Genomic DNA, 19,807 nt, shown 5'->3' on the forward strand with positions numbered 1-19,807 from the left:
CTTTTCAGTGAACGTCTAACATATTCTCAATCCCCCACCAGGATATGAACTCCACGAGGACAGGGGCTGTGTCTTTATTGTCTCACAATAAACAGTCTTATTGCCTCTCGTAGTGCTTGGCACCTTGTAGTACACACACACACATACACACACGCACACACACACTCTTTAATGAATGAATGAATAAAAGTAAAAGCAATGGAATATATCATGCAGAAACACACTGATGGATTTAGTAGACTTAAATTATAATCTTCTCTATATTAAACAAGAGTAAGGAGTAAATGATAAGTGATAAACTTAGAGATATATTCATCATATAAAGACAAGAAGACTATATCTCAGTAGAGTTCTTGCCACATCAACAATACAAATAATACCCAACAGGAATTGACAAAAACAAAACAAACAAAAAAACGCCCTAGAGGGCTTCCCTGGTGGCGCAGTGGTTGAGAATCTGCCTGCTAATGCAGGGGACACGGGTTCGAGCCCTGGTCTGGGAAGATCCCACATGCCACGGAGCAGCTGGGCCCGTGAGCCACAACTGCTGAGCCTGCGCGTCTGGAGCCTGTGCCCCGCAACGGGAGGGGCCGCGATAGTGAAAGGCCCGCGCACCGCGATGAAGAGTGGTCCCCGCACCGCGATGAAGAGTGGCCCCCGCTTGCCGCGACTAGAGAAAGCCCTCGCACAAACCGAAGACCCAACACAGCCAAAAAATAAATAAATAAATAAATAAAATAAAATAAAAAAAAAAAACAAAAAAAAAACGCCCTAGAACAGAAAGAGTTATGACAAGTTTTCACTATAAAAATTGAAACTCCAAATAAAACTGGCCTAAACAATAAGGAAACCCACTGTATCACGTAACCAGAAGGATAGGATGGCTTCCCTCAGGATCATGAGACGGTACCCAACGATCACCGGGGACAGCATGCTTTCTTGTGCACATTCATCAGAGGAGAAATGCAGTCTCTTTGCTAGCAATACAATACAAATCCTGGGCTTCCCTAGTGGTGCAGTGGTTAAGAATCTGCCCGCCATTGCAGGGGACACGGGTTTGATTCCTGGTCCGGAAAGATCCCACGTGCCGCGGAGCAACTAAGCCCGTGCAACACAACTACTGAGCCTGCGTGCCACAACTATTGAGCCCACGCGCCGCAACTACTGAAGCCCACACGCCTAGAGCCTGTGCTCCTCAACAAGAGAAGCCACCACAAGGAGAAGCCCATGCACCGCAATGAGGAATAGACCCTGCTCGCCACAGCTAGAGAAAGCCCGTGCACAGCAACGAAGACCCAGCGCAGCCAAAAATAAATCAAGTTAAATCTTTAAAAAAAAAAAAAAAAAGCATAGGGAGAAGCTCCTTGACATTAGTCTTATCAAGGATTTTATGGTTATGACACCCAAAGCATCACAACAAAAGCAACAATCAACAAGTGAAACTACATCAAACTAAAAAGCCTTCTGCACAGCAAAAGAAACAATCAACAAAAACGAAAAGACAACCCACAGAATGGGAGAAATATTTGCAAACAACATATTTGATAAGGGGTTCATATCCAAAATATATAAGCAACTCATGCAATAGCAAAAAACCCAAACAATCCCATTAAAAATGGGCAAAGGATCTGAGTAGACATTTTTTCCAAAGAAGATATTCTCACGGTCAACAGGTATATGAAAAGGTGCTCAACATCACTAATCATCAGAGAAATGCAAATTAAAATCGAAATGAGATACCATCTCACACTTGTTAGAATGGCTATTATCAAAAAGTTAAGCAATAATATATGCTGGTGAGGATACAGAGACATGGGAACCCTTGTGCACTGCTGATGGGATTGTAAACTGGTGCAGCCACTATGTAGAACATTATGGAGGTTCCTCAAAAACTTAAAAATAGAACTACCATATGATCCAGCAATCCCACTTCTGGGTATATATCTGAAGGAAATGAAATCAATATCTCAAAGAGATATGTGCATTCCCATGTTCATTGCAGCACTACTTACAGCAGCCAAGATATGAAAATAACCCAAGTGTCCACTGATGGGTGAATGGAAAAACATTGTGGTATATATACACAATGGAATATTATTCAGCCATAAAAAGAATGAAATCCTGCCATTTGTGATGACATGGATGAACCTTGAGGGCATTATGACACGTGAAGTAAGTCAGATGGAGAAAGACAAATACTATATGATCTCACCTACATGTGGAATCGAAAAAAATCCAAACTCATATAAACAGAGAATAGGGGCAGGGGCTGGGGAGTGGGGGAAATGGGTGAGGGTGGTCAATGGTACAAACTTCAAGTTATAAGATGAATAAGTTCCGGGGACGTAATGTACAGCATGGTGACTACGGTTAACAATACTATATTGTATATTTAAAAGCTACTGAGACAATAGATTTTAAAAGTTCTCATCATAAAAAAGGTTTATAACTATGTGAGGTGATGGATGTGTTAAGTAACCTTATCGTGTTAATCATTTTGCACTAAATACCCATATCAAATCATGACATTACACACCTTCAACTTACACAATCTTTTATGTCAATTATATCTCAATAAAGCTGAGGGGGAAAGAAACAAGGTAAAATATTTATTATTTACATGAAATGTTCCTTTCTACTTAATTAAATATATATATTTTCCAGTTTCCTTACACAGGCCTCTTGAGAATTGCTCCTAACAGAGAGATACAACTAACTACATATCAGCAGATGTCACTCTCTAAGGGATCCTCAACTATCCTTCTCTGTCAGTTTCAGTTGGTTATTTATTTTTCCTGCAAATTTCAACTGCCTTTTCTCCATTACCAATTTCAGTTTCCATTTTCAACATCGGATGAGCCTCCAAGAGCCACTAGGACTAGTATTCTTTTTTTTTTAAACATCTTTATTGGAGTCTAATTGCTTTACAATGGTGTGTTAGTTTCTGCTTTATAACAAAGTGAATCAGTTATACGTATACATATGTTCCCATATCTCTTCCCTCTTGCGTCACTCTCCCTCCCACCCTCTCTATCCCACCCCTCTCAGGACTAGTATTTTTCACTTTGCCTGTATAAGGATCATAATACAAAATATGCTTTCCTTTTGAATGCAGGCCCCAGTGCGAATATCTGTGTAGTTTACAAAAGCCACATGGAACAGTTTTCTACTCTGTGGCTATGTCTTTGCAACAGTGATATACTTCTTATTATCAATTTTTTTTTCTGATGAAAGGCACAGTTTAGTTCATGGGACAAGCACTGGTTAAAATGTGCTACTCTTTTCAACAACATTGAGCAAATATTGTCTACCAGGTACCAAGCACTATTGTGGAGAGTCAGCAGGAATAAAACAGATAAAAAGTCTTGCCTTCATGGCTCTTACATTCTACACGGACAGAACAAAAAATAATGAAAATATACAATAGGTGGGTGGTGATGTGTGCTCTGGGGAAAAAAAAAGGAAGACAGTAGGGAACATCTGGGGGTGCTTGCAATTTTAAAAAAGAGTTTTCAGAAAAGCTTTCATTGTGAAGGTGATGACATCTGAGTGAAGACCTGTAGGAAATGAGGGAGCAAGCCATGTGGGTAACTGGGGTAGGAACTGCTCAGGCAGAGGGAACACCTAGTGCAAAGGTGCACGTAGCCTGTCACAAGCAGTAAGGAGTTTTACTGTAAGCATCTGCCAGGGACAAAAATTCAGGCAAGGCTCTTTTTGTTGCTGCTCTAAAGAATCCACCTACAAGAGAGTTTAATCAGCTGAAGATGAACATCAGTGCAGATCTGTTTAGTGTTCTCTCTCAGCCGTGACCTCATTTCTGATACTGACAGCCTGGACTGCCTCTTAGATTTGGTTGGGGCTTGGATGCATCCCCTGGCAAACCTGGATGAAACTAGAAGAGGGAGGTTTTGGTAGCTCTGTAGGCCCATTAGTTATCTCATTCTCGCTTCACATGGGGTACATATTCATCAGAGGTAGCCAATGATTCCAAGTTTTAATGGAACCTAAAGTATAGTCCATTACCATATATGAACCAAGAAGTAAGTGTCATAGTTCTACTTCAGATTAGCTAACGGTGGAATCTTGTTCCACAAACAGCCAAGACACGGGTTACTGAGAACAAAGGTGTTTCCCATGCCACCAAATTGTGCTTTCAGTGTTGTCTTCTTCTAGGTAGGTCAACATAGTAAAGAGGTCATCACCAACATTAACATATATAGAACTTCCAGGGATTGTTACACTTATATTCAACAAATAGAGATAATCTGCACGGGACCTAACCATCCCATAGCTAGCACAGTCGGGTAACAATGCTCTTCTCGCCCAGCAATCCACACTTCCTTCTAAGGGGGGGGAGGCGGTCCCAATTTACTGAGGGGTATGTTTTCCTAAAGCTTCTTTTCATACCCTTGGAGCCCACTCCCAAACTCACTAAGAATAAAATACTGTTAAGAACTCAACAAATGGACATTGGAAAGCCGATACTGGCTTTAGTTGATTGTACCCCACCTTTGATTTGTTTGGAGACTGAATTCCTTACACATAAAGATCAGTATTTATTTCATGAGAACAAAGGTTTAAGAGGCAACCAAGATACATTTAGTAAAGAGAAGGTGATTGAACCTCCAAATAGTTCATGGTGACTTATCAGCAACTGAAAATAGTATTTTAAGATCATACTAGTTCTCTGTGTGCATCATTTAGATTTGTTTTGGTTGTCTGATTTAAGTTGGCGTTGGCAGTTTGGAACAAACACAGAAAGACTTTAACATATGGCTTGGTAGGTGGTTTTAGATCCAAATCAGGTATTGATCATTAGGACTGTGGCTTGGTATAAATTTAGAATTACTGTAATCTAAAGCGTTGGGGTCGTTACATACTTATATTTAGGAGTGGCCAGAGATAACATTTCTATTATGAAACCATGCTGTAATCAAATCGACAACTTGGAAATTTACCAGCATTTTAAAACACTTCACATATTTTAATCCGTCCATTTTGGTTCTTGATATTCTGAAAAAGTCATCAGAAAGAAGCCATTTATCATTCTTTTTCCCCATGAAGGAAGGCAATTTCCTAATGAATGAGGAAATCTTTAATTTTAGATGGAAAAAATAACACAATAGGTCAATTATACTAAATTGAAAAGAGTAAAGTTTTTACTACATTTATAATTAATATAGGTTATTCTGGAAAGCAAATACATGTGAACACAATGGGGATAATAGTAGTATCGTACCTTGTGGATTATAGGAGGATTGAAGGAATTAACACATAAAACATTCTTAGAACAGTGGCTGACACATGAAATGCTCAGTAAATGTTAGCTGTTATTCTACTATGTGATAAAGTGAGGAACTGTCACTAGTATTCATGGGTGCAATTCTTGCATTTTACAGAGAAAGTGGTTTCATCCACTTTTTACAGAACCTAGTATGCTTTCTGTTCTGAGGGCACAATGAAGCTGAGAGGGATGGCTCCTCTAAGTGAAACTGACCCCTGCATTTAGTGCCTGAAATCAGAGGAAGCTTGTCAGTGTGGGCAGACACCAAGAGTAGACCAATCTGATCTCCCACTTCTTTTTTCTCTCATGGAAACGAATGGAGGGTATCTGATGTGGACCCTTCAATCAATTGTTCCTGCTTAATGTTTAACACCTTGGTTTACTGTGGGGTAAACTTCGGTTCCTGACAGCCATCCAAAATCTTAGTTTCTCTTCAGTTCCAGTGCAGAATAAAAACTAAATTTGCCCCAGTGGATTGTTACGTCAAGTCTGGTATTATTTCTCCCAAGAGGCCATCTGCTTCTGGGAAAAGACAACAGGGCGTGCCCTCCATTACACCTCCATTTAACTGACGGAGCAATGATGGACAAGTCCTTGTTGACCCCTGCAATTCAGAGTTATTGTCTTGGAACAGAAGATTTGATGATCTCTTTTCACTCCATAGGATAACTGTAAAAGTATCCACCCAGTGTTCAATCCAACCCCCAGACATTGCTTCTGATGGCCTTACATTCTTTTGATTAGTCTACTCAACACAGAAACTCAGATTCCTAAAATTAGTGGGGAAGGGATGGATTCTCCTAAAACATCCCACCACCAGAACAGGTGTACTTGCAAAGTCAAGTTTGCCTGACGTATCCTCTGTCTCAAGTGGTACAAACGGCCCTGGAGGGTCGAGCCCTCACAGCCTGCTTCCCTGGGCGTGCGCGTCTGTGGGTGTCGGGGTACGCGCAGGACACACACGGACCCACTCTCCCAGGACAGACCAATCACGGTCCCCCTCTCACCTCAAAGCCTGTCAACTCTCACGCCCCTCCTTGAACGCACAGCCCCTTTCTCCGCCTTCGCTCCTTCATATCCCGCCTCCAAAGTAGGACGCCCACTTTCGTTGGCAGGTGCTCCTCTCACTCCTACCCGGCAACCAATCACTCGCGTTCTGGTGGAGAGTGACGGAGACAATGGGAATTCTCGTTGCGTCACCTGCCCGCCCCGAGCGCCGGGAGGCGGTGCAGGGGGCGGGCTACGGGTTGGGAAGTAAGGTGCCTTTTGGAGTGAGGAGCGGGCAGAGAAGCTGGCGGCGGGGAAGTTTGCGGTGGGGCGTCTCTGCGTTCAGCCAGGCACCTCGAGGCCCTTTCCCCCTACCAGGTCCCCAGAAGCAGGGATCCCGGCCCTCCCTGCAGCTGCCGGGCTCTCCTGCGCGTGCAGCCCCGCGAGTCTGCGTGATGCCGGCGGCTGCCCCTTTCCCCTGTCAGCGCGTTGCCCGTGTCGGCGGCGGCGGCGGCTCCGGGCTCCTCGCCGCCCCGGCCGTAACCACCACCTCGAGCCCGGTCGGGTGTTGGGGCCGTTGGACGTTTGTTTTCGCAGCCTTCCCCTCCCCCCCTCGCTGAGGCGGCGGGGGTGCGCGTTGCGAAGGGGGAGCAGAGAAACTCCTCCCCCTCCACGATCCCCCCCGCCCCTCCCCCTTACACACTCGCACGCACTAGCGCGCCGGCTCCCGCACGCTCGCGCGCCTCCCGCTCCGCGCCTCGGTGTTGGCCGGCATCGTCCAGGGCCCGCGGAGCCACCATGTGCACTGCCTCCTCCTCTTCCAGTTCCTCCCAGACTCCTCATCCCCCGCCGCAGAGGATGCGGCGCAGCGCCGCGGGTTCCCCGCCCGCCACCCCCGCCGCCGGGAGCAGGAACGGTGCGGGCGGCGGCGGCGGCGACGGCGTGAGCTGCGCCCCGGTTGCGGGAGCCGGCCGGCTGCTGCAGCCCATCCGCGCCACGGTGCCCTACCAGCTCCTGCGGGGCAGCCGACACAGTCCCACGCGCCCGCCCGCCGCCGCCGCCTCGCTGGGCAGCCTCCCGGGGCCCGGCGCGGCTCGCGGCCCCAGCCCGCCCAGCCCGACGGCGCCGCCGACCGCGGCCCCGACCGAGCAGGCGCCGCGGGCCAAGGGCCGCCCGAGACGGTCCCCAGAGAGCCACCGGAGGAGCCACTCACCTGAGCGCCGGAGCCCCGGCTCGCCCGTGTGCAGAGGTAGCGAGCCCAACCCTTGCGTCCTCCCGGGCTGCGTCTCCCCGACGGTGCCCTCCGTGGCAACTTCAGCCTCTCCGGGCTTCTCTTTGCTAGTGCATTATGGAAGGTGTGAAAGTGGCTTTGCGAACCTCACCCCCCTGCGGTCGCTGCGGTGCTTGGATGAGCGAACTGCGGAGCAACTTTTATTTGACCCAACTGCGGAGCAACTTTTATTTGACCCTCCTGCCGCCCCTCAGCTTTTATCTTCCATCACTCGCCTGGATCGAAAGGTTTTTCAGTTTAAGAGCTGATTAGCTCACTCATGTGTTTGCTGTTTGTAGTGCGGGAAGGAGGAGCTGGGCGAAACACTTAAAAACAACACGCACACAAACTCTCCGGCAGCAGGTAAGGTGGTGGTTGTAATCTCTACAGCCTCTTAGTGCTTTCCTACAAAGTTCCTATCACGTGTCTGTGCCTATCGGGATAATTTGTTTTTTTCTTTTTTCGGGGTGGGGAGGTGGAGGTACCAGTTATGATGTAAGGATATCCTGTTGGGTGTGTAGAGGGGACAGTTTTGGATGTGCAATTGAAGCGTATAGTGTTTGGTTTGGCTTTTTTTGGGGGGGCTCCCTCTTTTCTCTACTTTATATAGTCACATGCATCAGGGCGGTACTGCACTGGAAACAGTTTATGCCCAACTCAAGCCTTTCATGGTAAATTTCTAGGGACCTATTTGTGGAGTGCGCTCCCTTTTTCCCTTCTATTTTTAAGTACACTTAACAGTTCAGTTGAGCTGTTACAGGATGTCAAGTTTCGTGTTTCTTAGGTGTCAAAGGTAATGGTGAGCTGGTGGATGCTGTCGGCTTCCCTTAATGTTTTGTGTTTTGGTGTGGTTTGGTTTACGTTTAGGGACACGGTGAATGATCTAGTTTAGTCCTGGGGGAGAAAAGGAAGTTTCGCCAAAACAGGGATGTAAAGCTCCTAAGGGAGGGAGGAGTAGCTCATGTTATTAGATAGCACGCTAGGGCTACAGATGCGGCTGCTGCGTTGTGGAGAGAACGGATCATACCGAGGGGAAAAATCTCTGCTTGGAAGGGAATCACTGTGGAGCCTGTGCAATGTTTATGTGGTATGTTTAATTTTTTTAATGGAGTTTTCTTGATGAAGGTCTTAGACTTGGAGAAAGTGATTGTGTTAAGATAGATTGCAGTTTTGGTGTTTTGTTTGAATATTTCTGACCTGTAATTAGCATGTTGCCGAGGCCCTTGTTTTCAGACCACTTGATGGTGAGGCAGGGTAGGATGCAGTGCAGTGGTATGTGTACAGGAGCACCGAGAAATGCATCCTGTAATCAGTATGCACCGGAAGGAATTTGCTCCCCCACTCCTCCCCCAGGTCAAGCCAGCTGCAGAAACTGACATCCTCCAGCAAATCCTGAATGAATGAATGAAAACAACGTGATCGCCCTAATAATGACCACAACTGAACACACATCTTTGGCTGTATTTTATAGAAAAGGCCACCATTTTCTAACAGATTAATGCCATTTGCAACTCCTCTGCACATTTTCTAGAACTGTATGAAATGAGAGGTAACAGAATGAAAAGAAGGCAGCAGTTACATAAATTTTTGAGTGATTTAGTTTCAACAGTACATAGATTGAGTTTGGGGATTTTCTTTTAGGGACTAATGTAAGAGCCATAAAATAAGCACTGTAGAAAGACTGTGTTCAGAGCGTTTGCAGGCATAGTGAGTAGTTTCAGCAATTGCTGCAACAATATATTGGTCATCTAGTACCTCCTCCCCTTTTGTTGATAAACACATCTTACAACAGATCGTAGTACAACTTGTTTTTCTGCATCCTTCAGAAGTCTTAATTGCTTAGGAATTACAAGGTCCATCATCAAGTAGTTTTAATGAAATTTGTGACCAGGCTTAAACTGTCCTCTTGTAGTATGTCACATCTGAGTTGAATGCAATTTTAACGCGATCATGATGAAAACACTTCTCTGAGTCTGGTTGTTCAGGAGACAGATTTGCATCAGAGAGCTTGTATTGGGAATAGAAGAGGCCTTTCTGTTGTTTTCAACACCAGGTGGTTTTGTCAGTTTCTTACATTGAAATGATTTTGAATGTAGGCTCTTCTGCCCCCGGTTCCCTGATGATATTACCTTTCTGTTACTTCTCCACATCCCACCTTGCTCCTCTCTACCTAAGTTAAAACTATACAACTAATCTATTCTTTTTACTTATCTATTTAGAATTCATGCTATGAACAGTTGAACAATTTTTCAAACAATTATCTACTCAGTTTCTTTTGAATTCTGCAAGGTTCTGACTTCAGTGGATTGTAGCCTCCACAGGTCAAGGCTCCTGCCGCTGCTGCTGCTGCAGACACTGACGTCACTATACTGCATGAATGAAAAACAACAACGTGCTCCGTTTCTGGCTCTCCACCTCCTTGCTTTTCTGCACACTCCGTGTGTGTGTGTGTGTGTTTAAGATGGTATTACGCTGCATTTGAAACTACATTTAAAACTGTTAAATTAGGTAGGTGGTGGCTCAGGGATATGTGTTTAGTATAGAAGCATATTGCTTACAAAAAGCTTCAAGTGCTATGAGCATTTGGACTAGAGGTGACATAACAGCATTCAGTATTTTTTTAATCTGGACTGGTGGTTATGGAAGAGAATACAGAAGATGTAAACAATTTTCTTTGTAATTGCTTTACCAAAAACAAGTTATGAGACAGTGTAATTTCTGAACATGTTAGATCATTATTATCTCCCTCTGAAACATTCTTAATATGCACATTTATAGGGTTAAGTCTAGAATAATAAAGAAATGATACTCCGATTATTTCACAAGGCTGAGGAAAAGCTGAATTATGTAAATAGGCACAATTTTAATATATTTATAAAATCTAGCAAGAAGATGGTAATTTTCTTTATTTTCGTAGCACACTTTTAGATAATTTCAATGGTTATCATAATAGAAAATGCATAAATCTCCAAACACCTTGCTCTGTATAGAGAACATGGAGTTTTAAAAATTGAAATTATCTTGTTTATGCATCTGATCATATTTTTGTTTGCATTTTTAAAATTCTCTTTTGTATTTTTAAAACTTCAAAGTTTGTTATTTATATTCATTTCTTCTGCCTTTAGCAAAATGTCCCCCTCCCCCTTGTTCAGTTCTGAAGGGTCTTGAAGTGGTGAATGACAAGCTACTGAATGCATCCTCAGGCTCCCTGTGATGTGTTTTTAATAGATGTAAAATCATGAAGTATTATGCAAATAGTTATTGTTTTGTAACGGTAATACATAAGTCTACCTTTGAGATAAATAGAACAACCCAAATGAGAATATAGCAGGATGTTGTGTTAAAATTAATGATCTTTAAGCTAAAATCATGAGTAACAATGAAAATATAATAAAGTTGCTTCTTTCTGAAAACTTCATAAAGCAAAACCTATGAATTCAAAAACAGAACAAATATAGTTTTATCGTGCAATACAGTAAATAGCAATTGCAGGTCCTTTTGTGGTTTTTTGTAAGGATTGAGCACTGAGATGAATTATAAATTCTAAAAGATATAAAAAGAGTTGCGTTAGAGCACTCGATGTAGAATACCGCTTATTTTTAAGTGTACCAAACCTAATAACAAAAACGTGGAAGAGCTTGTAATTTATATAGTTCCTGCTATGGAAAATAGCATGTGTTGATTCCTGATTTAACATGCCTAATATCATTAACTCTAGAGTGAAATTTGATAAGAATTTTTCATGAGTACCTTGAGAGCCTTATTGTTTTATACATTAAGAAGTTATGGTTATATTTTAAAAGAAAATACAGAGCCAGGTAGCATATAATGCTGAGTGACTGCCTGCAGTGTGTGTGCATGTATGTGTGTGTTGTGTCTGTGTTTTGATCAAATAATTTGCTTTCAGTTTTTTATTTTTCATTAAATTTTCCCTCGAGTCCTTTTTACTGCTATGCTCAGTTTGTGGACTTCCAACATTTTAAATTACTTTTTTTCTCTCTCTTTTTAAGGATACTCAGACATTCTCTTATAAGGTTACTTCTCAGGCCGATATTGTTGAAAATTAAGGTCCTCCTCTTGTCCCTCCCCCACCCCGCTTTTAAAAATAGTTTTCCTTGAGTGCTTAGAGTTAACTTGTTTCAAAGCTTTCTTATACTAGACTGAAAACAGTTAAAGCTTTGACTGTTCTTCCTAAAGAGACAGGTTTCAGATACTGATTTTTGGGAAAGGTTTTCAGCCTTTGAGAGCTACACTAAGTATCAGCAGCGTTCATTAACTAAATTTTCCCATTAATTATGGTACGTAAAATTTCTACATCAGTGGGTCAATAGCAAAATAGATAAGTGAACTTATAGAAGTTTTTTTATTCTTAAACTGATTTATGTTCAAAGATTATATTCCTTTCAAATAACGATTATTCTAAGCATATTGAATATTGTATACCTAGGGTGTATAAAAGCACCTTGGTCAGTTTAACTGTATGTAAAGTCGTGTATATATATTGAGCTAAAAATTCTTTCATTATTTACAGTACTTTTTACAGAAGGACATTTCAGTCACTGCAATGTATGTTGCTTCAAGGATTTAATGCAAATTAGGATTTATACATTGGGGAAGTGTTGAAGGGTAATGGTATCCTTGTGATTTTTATTTGTGATAATGTGGACTAAATGTGAATAAGAAAACAAAGGAGTAATTGGGCTCCATGGCAATGAATAACAATGGAAATAAATGGCAGTGTTCAACAAATGGCGAGTAGGAGAGGATATTTCTTAAATCTGAAATTTAAAACATTGCTAAAAGCCTGTTTTATCAAAGCTTCCACGTACAGCTAATAATCTGCCAAGAAGTATATACTAATGACTTTGTTATTCTTAATTTTAGTCTTTTCTCCAGAGTTTAAATCCCCAGACACCACCACGATAGGCTTTTTCACAGCACCTGTCCTGGGTCTGTGCCTGGCACTGTTGTCTTTTGTCTTCAATATATAATTTTGTTCTCTCGTTAAATGTCAAAGAAACCAAATCACTGATGCTGTTTCTGTCCTATATTCTATTTATTTTAACAAGAGGTTGAGCTTCTCTGATGCTGGTCTCTAACTGGGTTTGCCAACAGTCAGTGCAGGAAAGAGAGAACACTGCTCACCTATTGATGTGAAACACCTGAGTGAGAAGCTGATGGAAGAGCCAGGAGCCAATCTCCTTCCCTTTCTGCCTCTCATCTGAACCCTAGACCTGACCATGACTCCATGGCTCATCCAGTTGATTCTAGAAGGATAATACTTGTGCTTGTTCTGCAAAACAAATTATAATGGAGTTATAGTAATTCTAAAGAAAACAGGATTATACTTAATTATGAACAAATTGTGGAAAAATACTTTGCTAGTATTTCATTTTTGTAGGAACAAACATGGCAGATCCCTTTAAGCAGTGTTGTTTACCTCAGGTGAATGTTATTGTGGCAGCTTGCAGGACGAGGCAAGTTCATGAGTACCTGAATAACCTCCCCAATATTACGTTGTATCTCTAATTGTTGTAGGTACAAAGGAAGAAAACATGTGAGTGCTTTGCTATATATAAGGCAATATATACTTTCATTCATCAAGAAAGTGGATTTCAAATCATATCTTCCGATTCCAGATACAGCGTTCATTCCACAGGATTATCCTATTTCTCCTAATTAAAAAGAGACTGATATTGGTCATCAGCTGTGATTTCTGAGCTCTAAGAATTACTGAAGAATAGGTTTTCTATTGGTTCCACAGCACTATTACACTGTGCTGGGGTATGCTTTGACATTTTCAGAATGTCTAAAAATGTGTCAGAGAGAGAGAGGGAGAGAGACAGAGAGGAGGGTATGAGCAACAGTGTGTGTGAGAGAAATCCTGGTTCCTGAGGGGTCAAGGATATGGACTTGTTTGTATCTGGCCCTGTGTACTTCTAGAATCTGTGCTGTTCTTGAATCGTATTATAGTGAGAAGTATGTTTCTCCATGATTATTAAAAGTTAGTTATACATGGTGGTAAACTGGTAAATGCTTCAGGAATTACTAAGCAGAGATTCTGGTCTCAAGTGATTGTCCTGGCAACTGGTACTAGGTTAATTTAGCCCCACCAAGAGCTAATAGTTATCACTGCAATTTGTGGGTTTGAACTCTGTATATTTGTAACTTAATGCAATGCAGCTATGGTGCACCTTAATAATGGCTCACCAAAAATAAGGATGAGTTAAAGAAACTAGTGAGATCCATTATTGTGTGGGAAGGTTGATGTCCAAAATTGTCTTCCAAGTTATTAGAATTCAGAAATCCATTAAACTTTTGGATGTTGCATAACAAGAAGGCAAAAACTGCTAAAACTTGCTGCCTAGTGTCTAAAGATAAAATACCTATCAACTACTGACAGTAATATCCCCTTATTTAGCCAGTATGGCCACAGGGTGAACTTCCGTTAGTAGTCCCTATAGCTAATTTTAACTTTTATATTACTAAAATATCAATTATTTAGTGAAGCATTTTCTAAAATTATTATGCAGTTGTTTTCTTGAGCAAAACAAGACATGAGTGAACTCTTTGTGGCTTAATTAGCTTTGTTAATACCTATGATATACCTAATAAAGTGATTGCTGTTGATACTCTTGAATATAGGATTGAATGAGCACTGACTGACAACTAGAGTTGCCCTATAACTGATTCTATACATTTGCTTTGGGGATTGTCTTATTTCTGGTAAAGGTGGAATGAAGCAGTGAGTGGCTACATTTATTCCTTAATGGAATAACCTGGCTTTTTTCTCTAGAATTAATTATCAAGTTAAAGACTCTTCAAAGAAATGATTTTCCAAATGGTTCCATAAAAGAGGCTTAGAAACAGAAAGGTATACTGAAAAATATTAGATTTGTAGTCAAGAGACTTGGGTTGTATTTCCACTTCTAACATTTGACTTATAGTAAGTTCTTAACTCTTTGCATCTTATTTTCTCTATCTTTAAAACGATATAGGTGGGCTTTTTAAGAGTTTGGTTGGGTAGGGGAAAGATTCCGCTGTGGAAAGGAAAAGTAAGTTTATTAAAGGAAAAGTAAGTTTATTATTTACTGAGGTATAACTGACAAATAAAAGTTCTATATATTTTAAGGTATACAGTGTGATGATTTGGTACACATTTACAATGTGAGATGATTACCACAATCAAGATAATTAACATATCCATCACCTCACATAGATGCCTTTTTTTTTTTTTGATGTGTGCTGAGAACACTTAAGATGTATTCTTAGCAAATTCCAAGTATACAGTACAGTATTATCGACTGTAGTCACCATCTGTACATTAGATTCCCAGAACTTACTCATAACTGAAAGTTTGTACCCTTTGACCTCCCCACTTTTCCCACTTCCCGGTCCCTGGCAACCATCATTCTACTCTCTGCTTCTATGAATTAGACTTTTTTAGGTTATGCACATAAGTGAGATCATATTTGTTTTTGTTTTTCCCTGTGTATTTGTTTTTCTGTCTGGCTTATTTCACTCAGCAAAATGTTCTCCAGGTTCATCTATGTTGTTATGAATGGCAGGATTTCCTTCTTTAAAAGACTGTATAATATTGCATTTTATATGTATACCACATTTTCTTTATCCATTCCTCCGTGAGTGGACACATAGGTTCTCCACATCTTAGCTATCGTGGATAATGCTGCAAAGAACATGGGAGGGCAGATATCTTTTCAAGATACTGATTTTACTTCCTGTGGGTATATACTCAGAAGTGAGATTGCTGGATCATATGATAGGTCTATTTTTAAGTTTTTGAGGAACCTCCATACTGTTTTCCATTCCCACCAATTTATATTCCCACCAATGTTATACAAGGGTTCTCTTTTCTCCACATCCTCACCAACACTTATTTTCTTGTCTTTTTGACAATAGCCATTCTAACAAGTGTGAGGTGGTATCTCATTGTGGTTTTAATTTGCATTTCACTGGTGATTAGTGATGTTGAGCACTTTTTCGTGTACCCTCATTAGCCATTTATATGTCATCTTTGGAAAATGCCTATTCAGATCCTTTGCCTATTTCTTAATAAGGTTATTTGTGTTTTTTGCTATTGAGATATATGAATTCCATATATATTTTGAACATAGCAAATGTATATATCCAAAAAACCATACGCTTATCAGATGTATGGTTTGCAGATATTTTCTCCCATTCCATAACTTGCCTTTTTATTTTGTTGATTGTTTCCTTTACTGTGCAGAAGCTTTTTAGTTGCTTGTTTATTTTTGCTTTTGTTGCTTGTGCTTTTGGTATCATATCCAAAATATCATTGCCAAGACTGATGTCAAGGAGCTTTTTCCCTATGTTTTCTTCTAGGCGTTTTATAGTTCCAGGTCTTAAATTTAAGTCTTTAATCCATTTCAAGTTATCTTTGTGCATGATGTAAGATAAGGATCCAGTTTCATTCTTTTGCATGTGGATATCCAGTTTTCCCAGCACCATGTATAGAAGAGACTGTCCTTTTCCCATTGTATATTCTTGGCACCCTTGTCAAAGATTAGTTGACCATATATGCGTGGATTTATTTCTGGGTCCTCTGTTCCGTTGGTCTATGTGTCTGTTTCTATTGCCAGTACCATATTGTTTCTATAGCATTGTGTAGACTAGATGATTCTTAATAAAATTAGTTATTTACTGAGCTTTTATGTCAGCAACTAGTGTTCACCGGCACTCAATATAGAACACTTTTATAATTTCTCTTTCTCTCTTGAGAAGTTAAGTAATCTGCCCAAGATCAGGCGGCATGCACAGGAGGCCCAAAGGACCTTGTAACTCTCTACATCCCGACCTCAGGTCAGGTGAAAGTTGCTTTTGGAACCCAACTAATTATGGGGCAGGAAAGCATGCACAATGGGTTATTCCCTTGCTTATACAGTTAAGTCACAGAAAGGCCAAAAATAGCTTTGGTGGGGTGTGAAGAGAAAGCTAAATGGAACTCAACTCTAGGGTCCATAGAACTTAAAATAGCTGCAAGTATTCCCAGTGATTCAGGCCTCAGATATGTATATAAATATGTCCTAGCACTTCAAAACCTTATTATGTCATTAGTAAGCCTGCCCCTTGGTCCTTATAGTACTTACCACTTTGTTAAGACAGAATTTAGATTTAATTTTTAAAGTTGTCTTTCACGTGAAATCTTAAAATCTGGGTAGAATGAGTCTTTTGCATTTTCCTATTAGATAACGTAAGGTTTACATTTACAATAAAGCATCATAAGGCTCCATTCAACCATAACACTGTGATTCATAACTTTTACCATTCTTTGATAATTTAACAGCATTCAAAATAGTATCTTTTTATATTTCACTCTCATGGCAAAGCAGCAAGGTGCGGTATCTTCTCAATTTATGCCTCCTTGGGCTCTTTTCCATTTTCTAGGTTTGCTGATGTGATGTATAATAGAAAAGATATTTCAATCTCCATTTTAACAATTTCTTTCAGGATGTTGTGGCGTTTTTCAGTGTCACTTGTGCTTACTCTAAGCCCTCTTTGATAGTGTGGAACATGAATCCTTTCATAAGTAACATTAGAAATGGTATTTTTATTGTTATTGTTATGATACTGAAAGTGTTATATAGAGTCTATGTGATGAAGTTTCTCATGACTTTTCTTGTGTAATTACTTTACTAGTTAAATACATCAGTTTATAAGTTGGATTAATGAAGTAATATTTGTATCTTAGAAGATAACAAAAGCTAGTAGAGCTCAGTTGCTCAGTTACCTTAAAGAACTTTGCTATACTTATGTAAACCTGTGAAATGATCTTCCCACGAATGTGTAAAAGGATCATAGTCAAATACAGATTTGTTTATATATTAGCTGGTAGTCTATAAACAAATTATGATATTTTTGAGTGTTCTGTGACAGTGTCATTTTCTTTCTTCCAAAGTGTTTTGGAGGTACTCTGGTGCATCTCCCTGAAAAGAATCAACTGTCCTTTTCCTGCTTAAAGTCAGGTTATTTCATTTAAGTGTCTACTACTTACTAAACAGGGATTAGCAAACATTGCTAAATGCAGTTTCATTAGCATTGTAAACTAGGGAGTTAGACTGTGCTCAGAAATCAGGTTTTGGAAAAAAGCTACAATATTCTGCAATATTTTGATCCGATAGCTTTAAAAAACTTATTTTAAAATTCTGTTCTTTCTTTGCATATTGAAGTGACCTGTTATTGAAAAATACCTGGTCAGTTGATTGCATTTGCCCACTCTTTGTCTTTTTGGTTAACACATGGCCAAAGATGAGTGTAGCTTTAATGTAATTTCAGTGATAACTGTTCATTCAAGAAATTTTTGTTTTCAGGTATTGTAGTTGTTGGCAGTATGTTGATGAGTAGAACTATTGCATTTTCTCCCTGTTTCACACAATAAATATTTATTGAGTCCCCGCTATGTCTGAGGAGCTCCGTTTAACCCTCCCAGAATACGCATTCTAGGTGCAATTGGAGTGCTCACGTTCATTCTTCTCAACAAGGTCAAGTCATTTAAAATCTGCCAAGAATTTGACCCACTATTTTCTCTGAGGTTTGGACTTCATATGGGAATTATTATGTTCTATGCTTATCTTTCAAGATTAGGTTGCACTTCTTGGTATTCTTTTTTGAATACCAAATACTTGTTTATATGTGTTTTTCCCTTATTAGAGGAAGCTTAGGAGAGCATTACCTTGTGGCTTCTATATTACATCTAGGTCTAAGCTATATTGCTGCCTGGACATATTATAATATTCTGCTAAAGTTTGGCCTAGCATGGTGGGATTAACATGGAATCAGCTTCTGAAGCTGTTATATTTGGAGAAATTCAAAAAACCATCATGCCAAAAATTTGGTAGGCATTTTCAATTAAAAATGTAAATGTTTTTAGATCTGTCATAAAGATCATGATTATACTAAGCAAGCAATGAGAATATAAATTACATATTAATTTGTTCTTTATTGCAATGTAAAAATTTTAAAGTGTAGAGCAGAGTTTGGGGTGGTTGTTTGCTTTAGATAATATCTAATTTACGTGCAAGTAAAATTATTCAATTTAGCAAAGTGTTATTTACACAAACTTTTTAGGAAGTCAGTTACACAAGATTGAGGTTCATCTGAGGTTGTAAAAATATATTACAGAATAGTGTAATTTCTCATTGCTACATAAAATGTTCTACTGACATTTAGCAGGGTTAACTAATATCCTAAGAAGTTGTTATAAATGAACATGAATAGATCTTTTCCATTTCCTTTCCAGTCTGAGTTTTAAAATTCTAAGAAATTTTGTATTCAGTGAACCCCTAAAAGGGAAAGAATTCATATGTACTAATGATTTTATTTCTCACATTTCTCTGTGGAGAGGTATGCTTTTAAATTAGATAAATATTCCAAGTTTTTTTCTGGATTATTTTGTCCTTATAAAAAAAAAGTTATTACTTGAGTAATAAATGTAAGGCCAGACACTCTAAAACTCTTAGAGGTAAACATAGGCAGAACAATCAATGAAATAAATCACAGCAAGATCCTTTTGACCCACCTCCTAGAGAAATGGAAAGAAAAACAAAAATAAACAAATGGGACCTAATGAAACTTCAAAGCTCTTGCACAGCAAAGGAAACCATAAACAAGACAAAAAGACAACCCTCAGAATGGGAGAAAATATTTGCAAATGAAGCAACTGACAAAAGATTAATCTCCAAAATATACAAGCAAGTCATGCAGCTCAATATCAAAAAAACAAACAACCCAATCCAAAATATGGGCAGAAGACCTAAATAGACATTTCTCCAAGAAGATATACAGATTGCCAATAAACACATGAAAGGATGCTCAACATCACTAATCATTAGAGAAATGCAAATCAAAACTGCAATGAGGTATCACCTCACACCAGTCAGAATGGCCATTATCAAAAAATCTACAAACAATAAATGCTAGAGAGAGTGTGGAGAAAAGGGAACCCTCTTGCACTGTTGGTGGGAATGTAAATTGATACAGCCACTATGGAGAACAGTATGGAGGTTCCTTTAAAAACTATAAATAGAACTACCATATGACCCAGCAATCCCACTACTGGGCATATACCCTGAGAAAACCATAATTCAAAAAGAGACACGTACCACAATGTTCATTGCAGCACTGTTTACAATAGCCAGGACATGGAAGCAACCTAAGTGTCGATCTACAGATGAATGGATCAAAAAGATGTGGCACATATGTACAATGGAATTTTACTCAGCTGTAAA

The 19,807-nt window shown here is 39.9% G+C and overlaps 1 protein-coding gene across 1 annotated transcript in view; it reads left to right on the forward strand.

The window, feature by feature from the left end:
* The first annotated feature begins 7,720 nt into the window (after nt 1-7,720).
* ADGRE3 (adhesion G protein-coupled receptor E3) overlaps nt 7,721-19,807 on the forward strand; it is a 105,187-nt gene continuing 93,100 nt past the window's right edge. Inside the window, exon 1 of the mRNA XM_082454445.1 lies at nt 7,721-7,904. The gene's annotated coding sequence lies outside the window, so the exon portion shown is untranslated. The remainder of the gene's footprint in view (nt 7,905-19,807) is intronic.

The sequence above is a fragment of the Balaenoptera physalus genome (genome assembly GCF_965194825.1).
Source record: "Balaenoptera physalus genome assembly, chromosome: 3".
Taxonomy (NCBI): Eukaryota; Metazoa; Chordata; class Mammalia; order Artiodactyla; family Balaenopteridae; genus Balaenoptera; species Balaenoptera physalus.